This window comes from Ambystoma mexicanum, chromosome 11 (genome assembly GCF_040938575.1).
Source record: "Ambystoma mexicanum isolate Mex_15411 chromosome 11, UKY_AmexF1_1, whole genome shotgun sequence".
Taxonomy (NCBI): domain Eukaryota; kingdom Metazoa; phylum Chordata; class Amphibia; order Caudata; family Ambystomatidae; genus Ambystoma; species Ambystoma mexicanum.
In genome coordinates this window covers 738,775,601-738,793,309 of record NC_090934.1, presented here as the reverse complement: position 1 = coordinate 738,793,309, position 17,709 = coordinate 738,775,601, and the positions used below count along the sequence as shown (strand labels likewise).

The 17,709-nt window shown below is 44.2% G+C and overlaps 1 protein-coding gene across 1 annotated transcript in view; it reads right to left on the bottom strand.

Moving 5' to 3' along the window:
* The window catches only part of DKK3 (dickkopf WNT signaling pathway inhibitor 3), a 400,000-nt gene that overhangs the window by 106,383 nt on the left and 275,908 nt on the right, over nucleotides 1–17,709 (bottom strand). The window lies entirely within an intron of this gene.

Here is a 17,709-nt window from a genome sequence, read left to right as displayed (position 1 = left end):
TCTTGCTGAACTGCAACTATATGACATTTTGACAGATAGGATGTTACAATAAGGGAAGATGAAGGCCATTGGTGTTTGTGTTGTACATAGCTTTATTCAGTATAAAAACCATGAAAGCATCTTGACATAACATAAAACAGACAAACATAATAGTCGATAATTAACATTCATAATAGTAATACACAATACAATTCATAATAAAATGCATAGAGTTCCCGTACATGTGTGTCAAATACATTTAAAATTCATAGAGTTCTCATACATTTGTGTCAGAAACATTTAGCCCTGTATAACAATGCCCTATGTATATATTTTGCAACAAAATAAATCAGGTTTACTTCCGAGGTACTTTTACAAAAATGTACTGCCAGCTCGGTAATCCTAGTATCCTTTAATGGGAATACTCTCAATAAATAATACTTCCTCAACCGAACGTATCCTGGGCAAAACAAAAGAAAGTGCATTATTGTTTCCTCTGTATGGCCACAGACCCTGCAGTGCTTTTCCTGAGCTGCTGTCCAGCTGCATGTAAACTCAGTTACCCTCAAGGTGTTAGTACGCAGCTGAACAAACAGCATTTGGGCATATGCAGGAGTTACACAATCCAGATATATTTCAAATCCTGCAACCCGTTTTTACATTAAATAAGGTGCCCCCGTTTTCAACACAGCACATGCCCTTTCCATTTTACTAAAAATTACCTCTTGGCATATAATTTTACTTTAGCTTTAACACACTGTGTTATACCCTCTGGAATTACCCAGTTATCCATGAGGCCCAGTTCTAAGAGGCCCTTTTAAACAAATTGAGGCCAAACTAGCGAGCCAGCACCAGACACTTGTAACTGACTGCTCAGAGTCTCCCTAAACTATGCCAGCTCAGGAGCACTTCAGAGTCTAATCCGATACAGAAGGGGTCTGGCAATTACTTCATTTATTGGTTTGAGACCACTTTACCATCTCAAACGTGCCATTGGTGCTCCCTTAGGCTGCATTAGTAGACTCCGCAAAAAGTTATTATCCACTATACACAGCTCAGTTAGGAGGCAGTGGCTCCACAATTCTGCCCATAAGTTGCTGCTGCCTTACCTTGCTATTGGTATAATTCTACAGTATGGGAAATCGCACTCCTTCCAAGTTTATTAAATAAACATTGAATACCCCCCACTGTATTTCTCCAATGTTGCAGTGGCTTTAACAAGATGGACTGACCATGATAAATCCTCTGCAAATGTTATGCCCAAATAATCATAGTAGGGACCTGTTCTAACTCGTAGTTATCAACCAGCACCTTCAACTTGATCTTTTTCTGCCTCTTTCTGCCGAAAACCATTACCTTCATTTTTTCAAGGTTTAAAGACATCATTGAGAGTGCCTGGCATTTCTCTATGAATATTTTCAAACTGTCTTAATCCCATCGGGGTAGTAGATAGCAATACAGCATCATTAGCATGGAGGACTGCTGGAAACCTATCCAGCCCAAGCTTTGGTACATCAAGACTGGCAGCCAGCAACTCCTCTATTATAGCATTCATGTACAAGCAGAACAGGAGGGGGGCTAGCACACACCCCTTCCAAACCCCTCTTTCCACTGCAAAGTACTCCGTAATCTGGCCATCCAGCCCCTACCTTACAGAAGCTCTATTGTTGCAATATAGAGATTGGATATTAAACAAGTGACTCTGGTATACCCTCAACTTTCAGTACTGGCCATAGTTTATCACGGGAGACAGTATCAAAGGTTGTACGAAGGTTCATGCATGAAGACCGCATGGATCCTAGAGTGCTGAATTGCAATATATTTGGCCAAGATTGCATTCAGTCTGAGGCATAGGTTCACAGTACTAACACCGGGCCGGAATCCCGCTTGGAGGTGGTTTAAAATAGTATTCCCAATGGCCCATACTTGTAAATATGTGTTTAACATTTTTACATCCATTTTTCCTGGGGCGTCCAGAAGTGAAGTGGTTCTATAATTATCCAGCTTTTTATAATTCCCCTTTTTACAAATTGGCACAATAGTAGCACTGCGGCAAGAATCTGGTATATTCCCTGTTTAAGCCACATCCTCAAACACTCGTTTTAACAAAGGGGCCCAAATAATGATTTCATCCTGAAATAAGTCTGTTGGTAGACCATCTGGTTCGGGAGCCTTCCCCTTCCCAAGCCTTTGATTGCATCTATCACCTCAGCTATAGAGAAAATATCAAACTCGCTTCTCTCTACTATCATTTCACCACTTTCCCTAAGTACTTCAGGAACATTGTGGTCTTTTCCATACAGTGTACTAAAATACACCACTCACTTGGGAAAATGTGACTCAGCAACAGATTGCCCATTTTCCCTTCATCCCCACTCGCTAACTTCCAGAAGTTCACCTGATCTCCTTTCTTGCAATAGTTCAACAGAGCGTCCAATTTTTTCTCATTATAATCTGCCTTTTTTGTTGCAACCAATTTCTTATAAGTTTCCCTTAGCTTCTTCAAGTGTAGTTCATCTAACGGGGGGGCTTTCTTAAGGTAGGTTAATAAGAGTTCCTTTGCCTGCTGTAATCACTAATAAAACATCCTTTATTAGCTAATGCCTGATTCCTGCTTTTCTAAGATTGTCTGACAAAGAAATGGGGATATATCTTCGTCATATCCTTGTACAAGTCACCAACATTCGTGGCGATTCCATCACTTAGACATATGCCCTGAATGTTTACTACAATACTCGCAAGAATTCTTGGTTTTACTACACACAGATCTAATGCAGACCATTTCAAAACTTTTTTAGAATGTCCTGTAACCACAATAGAATTCTCGTCCCTCCGACCCCCTAAATTACTGCTACTCTTTTTCTCAAGACTCAATGTGCAGCTCAGGGGGCAATGGTCACTATCGCTGCATGTAATCACTTCCATACTGCTGATCCTAAGCCAATCAGCCATGCTTACTGTTACATAATCAATCTGAGACCTTCCCTGATGGCCTCGGTAGGTATAACTCTCAGGCTTGTCAGGGAGGACTCTCCCATTACATGCTATTACTCCTAGCTCACACATCAGTCTCGCTACTTCCACTGAAGCTGGATGGGTTCTGGATTTTGCTGACTCTTCGGGATGTATCCCAAGTGCAGCATCTTGGGCATCCAATAAACCATCAAGGAGTGCCAGGGGGTTCATATTGGATATTAAAATCCCCCAATGCCATGATTATTGGTGTGTAAGTGGCCTGTGTCTGTAGTTTCTTAATTAAAAACCTCATACATTTCAAACTTTCTAAACTGTTCTGCCCACCAGCTCTGTTGTATATATTAAATAACAGCAAGTGGTTCCCATCCATATTGGTGAACTCAAGGCACAAAAGATCTTCCGAGCCAGATGGCATCAATTTGGCTAACATGTCCAGGGCAGGGTTTACGGGTGTTACCAGCTCACCACTAGGCCTACCTCTCGGGCCCTTAGTTGGATTGAAACAGAACAAACTGAATGCTATAAACTCAAGAGGATGCATAGCCCATGTCTCTTGGAGACAGATTAAATCATAGCAATGGATAAACCGAATCCGCTCAGCATCTGGCAATAGTCTATTATTGGTGTTGGTAGTAAGATGGAAGTTAGAGATGAGGTGTTAGTACTTGCACATGAGTTTCCTAACTTCGCCATGGGAACACTATATGCTTGTTCCCATTTTGCTTTTGGGTATAAAATAAAGATATGGTTAAGGCATGAGACGACACCAAAATTTTGACCTCTCTCCTGATGCTTCAGGTGTGTGAAAAGTCCAAGAGTGGGAGAGTGATGGGAAGCAATTGGCAGGAAATAGGTAATTTATGTTGTTCGCCCTTTGAGTAGGAGTTTTTAAAGTATTTTATGGAAGGCAAGTGAAAAAAGTTCAGGTTGCAAGCTGGTTGCCAGTGATAAAAAGTCCCTCACCTCTCCAGCTCTACACATATACAGAGCTCACCATTTCGTGCTCGCCAAGAGTCAATCATCACTAGCCATTGGCTAGTGGCGACCAAACATTTTGCACCCTTTGCATTTTGAAAGAAGAAAAATACAATCGGCCCCAATCAGTACTTGAATCCCTGCCCTCATGACCAGCATCCATCAACTAGAAACTAACAACCCACTGCCATCTTCCCCTTACCACCAGGCAAAAAGAGCAACCATTTAATTGAACACATATATTAAGTAACAAGTGAACTTCTAATGGTTTTACAATAATATTTCATTGATAGATGAATTTACAACTTTTTAAAGCTATTTAACTCTGCAACACATGAGAGCTTGTTGCAATACTTAGAAACATATTGAATGAATGAGAGCCACAGCACACTGTAAGAATGCAGGCAGGTCATTTGGAACTACTACCACTGACAGCTTATCAGCAAGGGCGCTTTGAAACAGTATTTACTTTCTGTATAAGTGCCTAACAAGCGAACAATAAATAAATAAATAAATAAATAAATAAAAATAAATAAGTAAATAAGGATAAGCAGTGTGATCAAACAGCAAGCTTTTTAATTTAGTGGGTAAATGTGCATTACGGGAGCTCCCCACAACACAGTTGTCCGGTCTCTAAGTAGCAAAATGTCCAAAATGTGCTAAGTAGTGTTCAAACTACCTTTCCGAATAGATTGCTAAAAGGGCAATCCCATCAAATAAGTGTAAATGAGCTTTGTTTCCCAAGGTTTCATCAGCAAGTGTTGGCTGATTCGAATTACCCCATGCTTCTCCTGCAAATGTTGGGTGTAGTGTTACGATGTTCTGTGGAGCCGCTATGAACCCAGATGCCATTTAACAATTTTGCAGCCTCATTAGGAGTATGGCGGAAAGGCAACAACAGCGCCGGTATCGCTACCGGCACCGTTGCTACCGTACACCATACTAGGACTTCTGCTCGTGGGTGCCCTTGCACCCGTGAGCAAAACATGATGGTAGCAACAGTACCGTTATAAATGGTACCGCTGTTACCATCCTACCCATTCCCATTGGGCTCAAATGGGAATGGGGACGTACAGGCTCCGGCACCCGTGCAAGGGGAATTACCGGGTCTGCCGAGGTTGGAATGGCCCAGTGATTACCCTTTTGCGGGTGCCGGAGCCGGATGCGAGTTTGGGGGTAGCCTTGCCGATAAAACCGGCAAGGCTACCTCCAACCTCCCATTTGTGCACTTTTTTTTTTTACTTTTTTTTATTGGCAGAAGTAAAAGGCAAATACACACATCAGGCATTAAATAACAGGTAGGTGGATACATTCCATATTACATTGATATGCAGACACAATTGGCAAATTTACAGGGTATGGGGCAGTAGAAAGACCAGCAGTACACGTTACCATTATTGGATCGGTGACCCGGCCGGAGCCAAGAGAGGCGATTTATTCCTCTTCACACGTCTGTGTCCAGGTGAGGGCCGAGAGCCACATTTTGATGGTGGGGGGAGAAGGGTGTTTCCAACATTGCAGTATGCATTTCTTAGCCACCATGCAGCTCACATTCAAAAATGTAGTCATTCTCTTGACCCCGTCCCCCTTCCATCTCCCAAACAACAAGGCCAACGTGTCCAGGTCGATGACAGTACCCACTATCTCAGAGAGAGCACACAGGATGTCCCCCCAAAACGCTTTGAGTGCAGCACATGACCAGAACATGTGTGCATCCATTTGTGCACAATAAGAAGATGCAGACCTTCCAAATATGCAAGACTTATTAGACAGCTGTCCACCCATATCTGTTTTCCAAACAACAACATGCCCATGGCACTAATGTCTCTTTTCTGTCCTTAGTTAATCTATACATACCTGCTAATTAGCCCTATGTTCTTGCTTCCCTATGCATGTATAGCTTAAAAAAGTATCTGTGCTCTTGTGATGTCTTCCCTAATTTGCTGCTCTATAAATCAGTGACTTAACCGTAAATACCTACATTTCTGTACTGGGTAAAGATTTTGATTTTCCTAACGCTCTGTCCCAGAGCCGCGGTGTGGCCTGACGTGTTCATTTATTTGTATGGCACAGCAAGAGGCCCTGAGGCATACAACAATACAGATACACAACAGCACATTTTACAGAGGTACACAACAGTACAGATGCATAACGGAGCACTTTTCAGAGGTAACAACAGAAGAGATATACAGCGGGGGTAGGATGCAGAGGGGTACAGCTGTACAGAGTGACAGGGAGGAGAGGGGTGGATGGCATCTAGTGAGTCTGTTGGCGAGGGGGGCAACATGATGGCCTGGGTGTTGAGGAGGAGAGACTCCTTGAATAGGTAGGCCGTGAATTATTTTCTGAATTGTAGGAGCGTGGGAGTGAGTCTGATGGGGAGGAGGTTCCATAGTCTTGGGGCGTAGGCAGAGAAGGCTTGTTTTCTGGTCCTTTCTTTTTTGCAGCAGTGGATTTCAAGGGAGATGAAGCTGGGATCAGAGGCTTGTCTGCACATTAGACACTTCACCACATATCAAGTGTTCAAGTGGTTAGAAAGGTGTTAATATATGATTATAAAGGGTGGAAATAATCTAGTTTTATAGAGAATTTAAAAAGCACACATCTCATTATAAACCAACCTGATATAAATAAATCCTTATGTGAAGCAAAAAGACCATGCTTATAGCGTGTTTGCCAAATCCTGAATGGAATACTAAAACAAGTACTAGTTCCTAGAGAATATGCTCCGCTCCCTAGGGGTGCATTCATGGACCAAACAGAGGATATTTATGAAGAGGATTGGGACCCCATTCCATTTGGATCAGGACCCCTATACCCCAAGGAGGTTAAGGACTTCAAAGAGGAATTTTATGGAGAAGGTGATTTGGTGGATCTTGCTACTGATTTTCGGGACGCAAGTGGCCTGGACACCTCCCCAGACCTCGACATGCTCTCTGCTGCCACTACAGGTAAGCCTCAGGAGGCTGTTTAGCGCATGCTTGCTAAAGTGGTTGACCCCTTGGGTTTGTCGGCCCCCTCTCGGCCAAAGGTGCAGTACAAGTCCACAGACATTCTGGATGCGAGCCCCCAAAAAAAGAGACCATACTGCCTTTCAACCAGGCTGTAGAAGCACCAGCCCTGGAACTTTGCTCTATTTTTGTCTCCGTTATGATAATTGACAAAGACCTAGCAAAGAAGGCAAGTACCTATGACCCACTGCTCCTGTCCATCCACACATCTCCTGAAAGCTTGGTTGTTCAGGCCACCATGACAAACCTGAACACAACGGCTTTCCACTCCTTGCCCCCAGATAAGAAGAGAAGAGGTTGGTTATAAGCTCTGCAAGCCTGGGTTTCAGATGTATTAATGCCCCCTGTGCCCTAGCTACATTCTCATTTGGTCTCTGGTCACTGAATTCAGAGGCGGCAGAAGACATCCTGGCAGGCAGAACGAGGGATGGTTTTGAGGCCTTAGTGAAGGATGGCAAGAAGGCTTCCCACCAAATCCTTGAGTCAGCCCTGGACACTGCTGACTGCATGATCAGGATTATAGCTTCCAGGACAATGCTTAGGAGATACTTCTGGCTACGAACACCAGGTTTTGCCCTAGATGTCTGAGCAAAACCCCTGGACATGCCGTTTGAAAAAACCTTATGAGTCTCTCCAAGAATTCCTGGCATCTAAGGTGACTGCGAAATATTTGGGCCTAGTGGTCCGACAGCAACAGTCTGCAACCCCCCATGGTGGGAGGGGCAGAGGTTTTCGCTTTTACACCTCTTATGCCCAGAGAGGCAGAGGTCAGACTCCCTGAGGAACACAGTTGCAGCACTGCTCTAAAACAGATCAGGGAAGGGGTTCCCCTAGAGGAGGTTTGTCCACCTCTGCCCTTAGCAGCCCCCATGCAAAGCCCCAATGAATCAGACTTCCACCACCCCACCGCTGTGGGAAGCAGGATCTCCCGGTTCATGAAGGAATTAATTCTTACAATTTCCGATGCCTGGGCTTTAAATGTCATTCACAAGTGATACTGTCTCTTTTTTGCTCAATGCCCTCCAGACTACCCTGTGGTCAACCAGGGCCAGCCTCCAAAACCCCTCCTGCTGGAGGAGGTTTGTCAGCTTCTCATGAAAGGAGCCATAGATCCAGTACCCCTCTCGGAACGGGGATGCGGTTGGTATTTGACTTATTTTCTGGTGCCAAAAAAGAATAGGGATCTATGCCCCACCTTAGATCCGCAGCTCTTGAACCTGCACTTGTGCAAGGACATGCAAAAAATGGTCACCTTAGCTCAGATTCTTCAGGCCTTATTCCAGCAGGATCTGCTGGTCTCCTTGGATCTACAGGATGCCTACTTCCATGTGCCCATCCCCAGGAGGCACAGGAAGTGCCTGAGATTCACGGTGGGGAACCGGCACTTTCAATTCAAGGTCCTGCCAATTTGCCTTTCTTTGGCACCCAGGGTCTTCACTAAGCTGCTGGCAGTGGAAGCGCCTCGAATCAGAAGGGAAGGCATCCATGTCTTTCCCCATCTGGACGTCTGGCTTGTCCGAGCTTGCTCTGAAGACTAGGCGTGGGAACATTTGTACCAGGGCATGACCGCTTCGGCGCGGCAGCCATTTTGGCGCAGAAGCCTTTCTGGTGCTGTCGATTTGGCGCAAGGGACGTTTGGACGTGGCTGACATATCAGCCACGTCTATACACCCTTGTGCCAAACAAAATGCAACTTGCACAGTATGTGAACTGGACTAACACTAGTCTGTATAGGGCTCAGAAATGCCCAGTTTCCCAGCTCAACACCGCAATTGAAGGCATTTTTACGCCATAAGAACTTGAAAGAGAGTCACGTGGGCACTAGGTATTATGTTATGTTATGTAGATTTGTAGAGAGCATATACGCCCGAAGGCACCATGGCGCTAAGAATGTGAACAGAAAACCTTAACAGCCAGGACTTAGAATACAGATGTCTTTAGCAGACGACGAAAGTCGAGGTGATCAGTGATCTTGCGCTGCAGCAAGGGGAGAGCATTCCAAGCCTTAGTGTTGGCAACTGAGAAGGCACGACCGCCAGTGCGCATCAATCTGAAGCTGGGTACCACAATGAGAAATGCGGATTGTGAGCGGAGGCACCGAGTAGGAATGTAGTGCAGGAATTTGTCCTGAATGTATTCTGGTCCCACGCCGTTGAAGGCACGGTGCACCATACACAAAGATTTAAACAAGATCCGCTTTTCTACCGAGAGCCAATGGAGCTGCCTCAGTAAAGGGGTCATGTGGGTGCCAAAGGAGGCCGTAGGACAGCTCTAGCAGCAGCGTTCTGCAGCAGCTGAAGGCGGTTGACCAAATAGCATGGCTGAGCTAAGTACAACGAGTTGCAGTAGTCAAAACAATTCAGCTACCCCAGGGGCCTGGCATTTTTCAGGCACAAAAGAAAGGCCTTTCCTGAGTATGCAAAGTTTAAAATGGCCGCTTTTGCTCACCCCCATATTGGTCACAGATAGCACAGGTACCGGAAGAGGGCCAAGTGTGGTGGCCCAGCAATCATTAGTCCAGTAAATAAGGGGTGAGGCGCTGCCTACCACCAACACCTCAGTCTTACTGCCATTAGGTTTCAAACAATTGGATGTCATCCATTCCCGAACCTCCTGAAGACAACACCTAAACCGAGTGGCCGTCTCAGCTTGATTTAAGTCAAGCCGAACCAAGATTTGTGTGTCATCAGCGTAAGAATAATAGCGCAAGCCATGTCACAGAATGAGGGACACAAGGTGCCTAATGTAGAGATTGAACAAGATAGGGGAGAGAGCAGATCCCTGTGGCACACCACAGATGAGTGAGACCGGACTCGAGCAAAAAGGCGGGAGGGAAACCGATTGTGAGCAGTCAGCAAGGAAGGATATGAACCAGTCAAGATCTTTACCAGACAGCCCAGCAGAGGACAGCCTGGAGATCAGGGTGGGGTGGTCAACTGTTTCGAACGCAGCTGACAGATCTAATAGACCAACCACGCCGACACCCCCCGATCCACCAGGCGAGCAGGGTCTTCCAGCACTGACTTAAGGACAGATTCAGTGCCCCTGCCCGACCGAAAACCCGATTGAAAGTTTAAAAAAAAGGAGGATTCAAGAAATGTAGACAGTAAGGGAGAGACCAAGGCTTCCCGCAGTTTCACAAGGAAGGGAAGCAGTGACATGGGTCAGTAATTGGCCAGTACCTCAGGATCTAACAAAGTTTTTTTTAATAACGGGATCACAAGAGCATGCTTAAGTGTGGAGGGGATCACTCCATCTGTGAACGAGGCCTTTACTACAACAGTAATATGCAAGATGATGGATTGGGAGTTTTACTTCAACATGGCCAGCGGAATCAGTCGGGGAGGCCGATTTCAAACGTTGTATAGCTGCCACAATGTCAGATTCTGAGAAAATGGGAAATGACGACCAGGACCCCCGAGCCGGGGAGGGCCCAGTGGAGCCATAGGCAGCTGATGGAGGTGCAGCTCCAGTATTAATATTAGAGGGAATAGAGGAGATCTTAGATACAAAGAAGGCAGAGAGGGACTAGGTGCATGATCAGCCTGTGTTAAGGTGGTGGGTAGCCAAGTGGAATAGTACAGGGCTTGATTGATGCTATAAAGCCATGCCCCCTGAAGGCCAGAGGATGGGTCCAATTCTAATGCAACCAACTAAATACATCATACTGACTTTTTGGTATAAGTCTCATTGTGTAAAACCTTATAAAAACCCTGAGGTTTCTGTGTTCGGGGCCACATTTTTGCAGATGGCATACTAGGCCAATTGCTCTTCCCATTTCTGCCCAGCTGTATAGAAATAAAACTGGTCTCTACCTTTGCTGTTGAGATTCCCTATTGGATTATGTGGTGATGGGCAGTGGGATGCGCCAGTATCATAGCCATTCACAGTAATTGTAAATCACACTCCATGCTATGCAAAAGGTACACATGCATGGAAATGGCATATAGGTATAATAAGAGTTTGATTTAGTTGAAAGGCCATTTGAGTATTTCTTTTTTTTACGGTTCACCTGAATGATACACGGTTTACTTCAATCCCAATTGTGTTTCTTAGATTGTTCATGTGGTTATGTCCCAGTGCTGATAATGTTCTACCTCTGTATCTAATTTAAAAAAAAGGTTTTCCCTCCGATGCTCGTCTTCATTTCCTCAATGGAGTGTACGATTTATAGCATCGAGAGTAAAGGTCCCCCTCTGAAGTCGTCCAGTGTGCCACAAAGGATTGTGAAGGAAATACTATGTCCACCTGAGTTTTCATGGTCTCTTAATCTAAGATCTACTTTCAGCCTGGCCGCTTTGTTTTGTAGTAGTTGTAGTTGGTGAATCATCCTTGTGGGTAATCTGATGTACATAATATTCCAATGATCTATTTTTAATGAGACCACTGCCCTACTTACTCCCCTCACCTACATTGCATGCCTAATCGTGAGACCATCCCAGTATTTTCATGCTATTTGGACATGCCTTTCAGGTAAAAAGATTTTTCTTTCTTCAGGATATTTTGTGAGAGGTGTGCTGCACCTGCCAGGTTTTTAACCTTCTCGTCCTATACCTCCACCACCCCCGGAAGACATGGACATGGTTCAACAACCGTTATTCTTTGAATTGTGTTCTGGGCCCATTGGTCTGGAACCTATGCAATTTCTGGTTCTAGACACTTGATATCCTTTGTTATGTATTGACTACAGTAGGTAAGGTAAATCAACAGATTGATGCAGTTATTTCCATTTCAAAAGCATAATTGGTCAGTTTGAAACATCCATTCATTGGCACATCCACAAGTCGACTGCCCACCCACCCATAATCTAACCACAAAGTCCTCCATCCATACACCCACTCAACCGTCCATTTTCCCTACTCCCACATCCATTGATTAATCTGTTCAACCCCTCATCAATCCATCCATACACCCCTCCACAGAAGCAACTTTCCATCCACTCACCAATCCACCTGCTCACCTCCTTTTTGCTCACCAGTCTACCCACTCACTCAACCATCCAAACACTCACTCACCCATTGTGATTCTGGAAATGCATCGGAGGGCCAGGGCTTTCCTGCCCTTGTTCTGTAGTCCTTTTTCATGTGTATTCTGTATTGTTTTCTGCCCAGGAATCCATGTTTGCCTCCTGGCAGTGCAGCTCTTCCTCTTTTTGGTTTGGTGTACAGACCCTTGGGATACCCTTATGGCACAAGGGATACACTTATGGGGGGTACAACCCTGTACCCCTAGTGTATTTTTTTGGGCACCTGTGTGTGGCCCACAGAGCAGGGTATGGATTGGTGGCAGCTCCATGCTGAATTTGACAGGTGATCTGAGTATCCTCCATTTTGGGATACCCAGGCCCTGCCATTGGAATCAGGCAAAAATGCCTGAGGAGAAACCCCAGAGAAGTTTAGGATCAAAGAATTGGAACAATCTGAACCCAGAAATGAGATTAGAGCAGGCCTTCATTACATAGGCAAAAGCAACTGAAAAGACACCTTTTAGCTACTTGTGAAGTTGTCTGAGGACCTCAGTGTTTTAGTCCGTAGCCTTCTTATAGCTCTCTGTAAATTACTACACTCTGTAGCAGCTGGGAAGTGGCATTACAGCATCTAAGCAAACACTAGTTACTGGATGCATACTGAGTTCCCCAATTTGTATTCATCATTACACAAATAAAATTAATGTCGAAATTGGGAAAATGTATAAAACGAAACTCATTTATGTATTGGTCAATTTTGTTCGTATGTTCTGAAAATGACAAAATGTCTTTTTCCAGAAGCATGGCCAGACTAGCTCTTGGACAGTTGCACGTTGGGGAGATTTATAGGAGTCCTACCTTTAATCTGCCATGCTGCTGAACGGGTGGAATTCTAGACCAGAGACTGAGATTTTGGAGAGGAAGTGACCCAGCATCTGGCGACAATAAATAGACAGCCAAGAGATCAGGACAACCAACCAAGAGCAGAACAGCACAGCTTCCCCACTTCTTCCCAAAATGAGGCAAGGAGGCTTCCCGCTTATTCCAATTGGCTGCAGTGGACTCACCGGAATCCATCTCCACCTCCAAGAAGGTGTCCAACTTGGCACAGCAGCGGCAGCTTTGATGTCAGAATGTGAACTTAACGAGGCAGAGGGTCTGGATCCTTGCATTGACAAAAGGTGGTAGGTGGGATGAGTAGTGCACAGGAGAAGAAGGCATTCTGCCCCTGCTGCATTCAGGAGTTGAGGGGCCTCCGCTGACATATTTCCTCAAAGAACCCAAGTCATCATTTCTGCAAGCATACTTCTATCCTGGAGCAGAAGACATTCACCTTCTATGCTGCTGATTAGATAGTCAGCTTTAGCAAAGGTTCTGTAGCAGACAATCAGTGTTCATCAAGTTTCCATGTGGAAGTGTTTTTTGCACTCACTGCAGGCACTAGACTTCAGTTTCTCTTTTCTTTGTCATTGTGGATTTTTTTGCAACATAACTTACTTGGTATTTGAGCATAACATATTTTCTCTTGGACAATAGCTATGGGAGCAATGAGTTGAGCACACCAAAACATTTGTCCTCACAAATAATAGAACTTTACGAAGATTGCTTTTTTCACTGGTACATTTTACTTCACAGAATAGAGTCCTGTATTTTTATTTCTTGTAGGACCCTGCCTTGCAAAATACTCTTTTATCCTGCTTGATTCGTAGGTGCCCAGTAATATGTATATAGTGTGATCCTGGCTAGAAAGCAGTAGAATGCTCTGCAGGCAGTAGGGTACACGTAGAGGGTGTTGTGAAATGTATTTTACGCCTGTGTAATTACACGAAGTTCATAATTGGTTACTTTGTTAAATTGGGAAAATTTAGCATTTTTCTCAAATGACTCCTCTTGCAAATGTATGGAAAATACAATCTGGATGCTATATTTTTGCAGGCGTTGTGATCTCCATCTCATCATGAATCTTTTTCTCAATTTGATGAGGTGATGGATGGTGATCTCACTGAAGCGGTTTTACGGCTTAAATCCAGCTCCCCATTGGACCTGATTCCTTTGCATGACCTTAAGGCATCCGTTCTGAATTAGTCCCATTCATGAACCCTGTTATAAACTATTATTTAGTCCATGGGGTTGTGCCTACTGCTTTTAAGCATGCATTAGTCATTTCCCTCCTCAAGAAGCCCACTATCGACCCTACATTGCTCGCGAACATTTGCCCAATTTCGTGTCTTAGATTTCTAATGAAGGTCGTTGAGGCAATAGTTATGCCACAGCTTAGGAACTTTCTTGAGGATGCCCTGAGCCCCGACCCTTTCCAATCTGTATTTCACCCACTTATGGGGACTGAATGAGTCATCATTTCTATAATTGATGACCTTACCATTGTTAGGTACCAGGTATTAGTCCTTTTGGCTGCATTTGACACTATTGAGCACTCGGTATTGTGTCAACGACTTAAAGAGGTTGGTATTTCAGGTACAGCTTTCCGATGCTTTACATCTTTTTTGTCAGACCACTTTCAGTCGCTTTATTTACTGCCTTTTAGATCTAAGCCTTCCCCCCTTACCTGTGGAGTACATCAGGGTTCAGCGTTGTCCCCCATACTCTTTATTATTTACATTCAGCCTCTCACTAGCTTAATCCATTCCTATGGCTGCTGTTTCTATTCATACGCTGTCGACACTCAGTTTATCCTTAGAGTAGACCAACATCTTCAGGAGACAGCTGGGTGTCTTAGAGCATATCTGGCAGGCATAAGGGATTGGATAAATGCCAATTGGTTTAAATTAAATGGTGAAAACATGATTTGCTAGTCGTGGGCCCACCTACTGCATACCATCTTTGGACCCCTGACTTTTAGCCTTCTAATTTAGGGACTTTCCCCACACTGGTTGACTGCGCAAAAAAAACTTGGTTTCAAAATGGCAGCATCTTTGTCACTGGATCTGCAGGTCAGTGCCACATGCAAGGCATGTTTTTTTTTCCAACATTGATATTTTATAAATTTTTAACACAACACAAAAGACATCAGTATTAGCAAGATATAGTATAGCACAATTCATTCTTTGCATAGTCTGCCTCTCGATTAATCAGGACCTAGGGGAGTGGGGTAGTCCCTCCTGGGAGAGGTGCAGTATCTGCCTGGTGATTGTTCCTCGGCGGTTAGTACAGCCAGCGGGTGATTGGGGGCCTTTGTGTGAGTGCAGGGAAGCGTTCTGTGTCGTCCATGAATGGGGCCATGTGTTCTGGAAGGGTTTCGGGTTGTCCATGCGGAGTGCTGTGATCTTTTCCGCTGTGGCAATGTCCCAACACTTAGCCCACCATAGAGGTATAGAGGGTCCTTCAGGGTGCTTCCAGAGTCTGGCGAGGGCTATCTTAGCCGCTGTTAGCAGTTGGTGCACAGCCGGGCTATGTTCCCCGATAAGGGCATGTCCCCGTCCCCCGTGTCCCCCAGTAGGATTATTCCGGGAGCCCATGGGATGGAGAGACCCGTGATTGCTTGGATATGCTTCAGAACTCCTCTCCAGTAGTGCGCTGCTTTCGGGCATTCCCAGAGTAGGTGGAATAGCGATCCCTCTTGGGGGCATCCTCTCCAGCAGTTCGGGGACGTGATGGCGACGGCTTTGTGCAGCTGGTCCGGCGTGAAATAATACCTGTAGCACGCTTTATACCCTCCTTCCCTGTTGGTGATGCACTTGGTGCTTTTGTGGAGCCTCTGCCATATTCTGTTCCATGCCTCTGGGTCCAAAGGGCATTCCAGGTCTTTTTCCCAGTTGGTCATATATCTTTCCTTTAATTCTGGGTTTGACTTTTCCAGGAGTTTGTAGAGGGTGGAGGTTTTCCCCCTCAGAGGAGAAGTTGTTAGCGTGAGCTCTAGGGGTGTTAAGTTTCTAGAGCCTCGCTCTTTGATGACTTGTTGAGAGATCCAATGGCGGATCTGTGAGTAGTGAAATCTTTCCTCCTCGGGGACTCCGAACTTCGTCTTGCATTTCTCTGCATGTTTTTCTAAATTGAAAGTTTTAAAAAGAAGTGCTACCTTTTCTTCCAGAGTTACTTTGGGGCTTTATTGTCGCTTCAGATTTATCGGGCATTCTTGACTATGGTACTGCAGCTCTTTTAGCCTAGCCTAAATATTTTATCCAGTGGCAGCAAACCCTTCAAAATGCTGCAGCTCGGCTGGTTGTCGGCCTACTAAAATATGGTGATTTCTCACCTAGCCTGACCAAGCTTCACTGGCTCCTCCATGATAGAAGGATCAAGTTTAAAGCCTTATGTCTGACCCATCGAGCCCTTAATAAACAAGGCGCTTCTTTTCTCCAAGTGAAAATCATTCCTTATCTTTTTACCAGAAATCTCTGCTCTGCGAATCTTGGTCGTCTAGCTGTGCTCCGGTTTAAAAAGAAGTTGGTCGGTGGCAGAGCTTTCTCAATCACTGTGCCTCTGCTGTGGAACACCCTTCCTCTAGCACTGAGACTGATGGAAGACCATAGTTTGTTTTTGGAAACATCCCACTCAATGTCCTTCTCTGGCCAGTTTCTAGGTAAGCACCAGGATATGAGGCAGAGAGCTCTACAAGAAACTATCCTAACAAAAGGAAAGGTCACAGCCAATGGTGGTGCGGGGCAAATTGCAGGAGAAGTTGCAGAGTTCCATTACTGTCAGCCAGTTCTGGACGTGGGTGCATTGGGTAGAACCTCCGAGGAGGAGGATGAACTTTATGTTCAGTGGTTTAAGTTTCACATAGGCATTTCACATCAAGGATTGAATGATGACGAGCCACTCACTCTTTTCCTTCTAGTATCATTATCACTTGTATAATATTCTTTTTAGTTACATTTAGTGGTCTGGAAATGTCTCAATTGATTTTTGCTGTACTCTCATTTGTATTAACTTCATGTAATTTTGCTTCCACTGCTCCTAATGGAAGTCTAGTGCTTGTTTTATGGTACTACGATAGGCACATTTTTTTGTGACTTGACAGATGCATCATTAACCTGCACAAATGAGTATGAACGTAACCTTGAGTCTGATCCAATATCAAAAATGCTCACATGCTCAAGTATCCGACTAAGATAAATGCTTTTAAGTTATTATTTGTGTTATAATGGATTTTCAGACTCAGCCCTGTGGGAGGATTCTAACAGGCCATACTAGTTTGTGAATTCTGGACACATATACTTGAGGATGCCATTATTTAATGCAGAAAATATGTAGAACTTTTAAATGATAAACAGACCCATGCATGTGTTGGATATGTCTATTGTCTATAAAATTAATGATTCAGTATGCACTAGTACAAGAGGAACTTATTTGGTCAATAATTGATTATGCCAATACTTGATTGTTCAGTGGTAGTCTTGTGTATGTTAAAAAAACATTTGATTTAATGTTGCTGTTGATTTAATAAATTGGATGATACCATTGATAAATATTTGTGTTATATATTGTGGTTTCTGTTTTTCAACCATTGCTTGATGAATTTAATATGTACTACACTATTGTATTATTGATCGAGTTTGGACCCTTTTAATTGTAGGTATGATGTATTTTATAAATATTACACTCACATACATTGTTGAATATTAATATTTTGTTGCCATGTATTGTAATGTTGGTAGATTAGTGTGATAAAAGGTATTGTTGTCTACACCCTTATATTTGGATGGTCGAGTCCAGGACATAAGGGAATATTGACCTGGATGATCTTTTATAGATGCATTGTAACCCTAGTTAACTAACAAGGCTATCATCCTTTCAGTCTAGACAACCTCCATCAAGATAGTGTAGCAGAGGAGTAAGGCA